The sequence below is a fragment of the Triticum aestivum genome, chromosome 5D, assembly GCF_018294505.1.
Source record: "Triticum aestivum cultivar Chinese Spring chromosome 5D, IWGSC CS RefSeq v2.1, whole genome shotgun sequence".
NCBI classification, from domain to species: Eukaryota; Viridiplantae; Streptophyta; class Magnoliopsida; order Poales; family Poaceae; genus Triticum; species Triticum aestivum.
Genome location: NC_057808.1, coordinates 369,146,564 through 369,147,489, shown reverse-complemented (window position 1 = coordinate 369,147,489; position 926 = coordinate 369,146,564).

Below are 926 nucleotides of genomic sequence, written 5' to 3'. Positions count from 1 at the left end.
GTGAACCATTCAGTGCTCCATTTGTTCTGACCAGTGTGACCGGTGTACATCCACGCACGATCACTCATCTTGACTTCCAGAGCTACTAGACACACAACAAATATATATATATATATATATATAATTCACCATGTATGTATTCATCAGTTGATCTACTTTGTCAATTTTATTACGTCCATGCAACCTACACTCTAATAGGTAATGATAGGTCCTAATCCCACCCGAGTATGTTTAGATTGGGTTCATTTTCCCATGCTATGCCCCGGATCCTACGCAAAATTTCGGCAGCACCTCCCCGCTGTTCTCCTGATACACGTCTCTGCAATAAACAGAGAGGATGTGTACCCGGAGAACAACAGGGGAGGCACTGACGAAATTTATGCGTCGGATCCGGAGCAAAGCATATGGGAAAACGAACCCAATCTAAACATACTCGGGCTGTCCATGGATAGCGTTGGACAATTGGAAAGAATCAAGGTTATAAATATGCAAATGCATGCATATTTATAACTATGACGCTTTCGAACGGGAGACACATATTGGTTACGCATACTGATGATTCAAGACACATATATATCTAGCTATCAAGTTTCATCGGAATAGATCAAATAATTAATGGGGGAGGAGGACATGTCATTTGTGCTCACCCACGAACGAAGGGGCAGAGCTCGTCAAACGCATGGCGAGGTCGTCGAACACCAAACCTCGCAGCGATGAAACAACTGCACATTTAAAACTACCCGATCAACACAATTATATATGATGTTTTTCATAACAAAATCGAAAGATGTATGACCTAACTAATAATTCACAAATATATGACCCCGTCGGCTTCTGGAAGGCCAAAGAACACCTTTTCGGGGTCGGGGTGTCGGGTCGGGGTGCCGGGTCGGGGTCGGGGTGCCGTGTCGGTGTCGGGGTCGGGG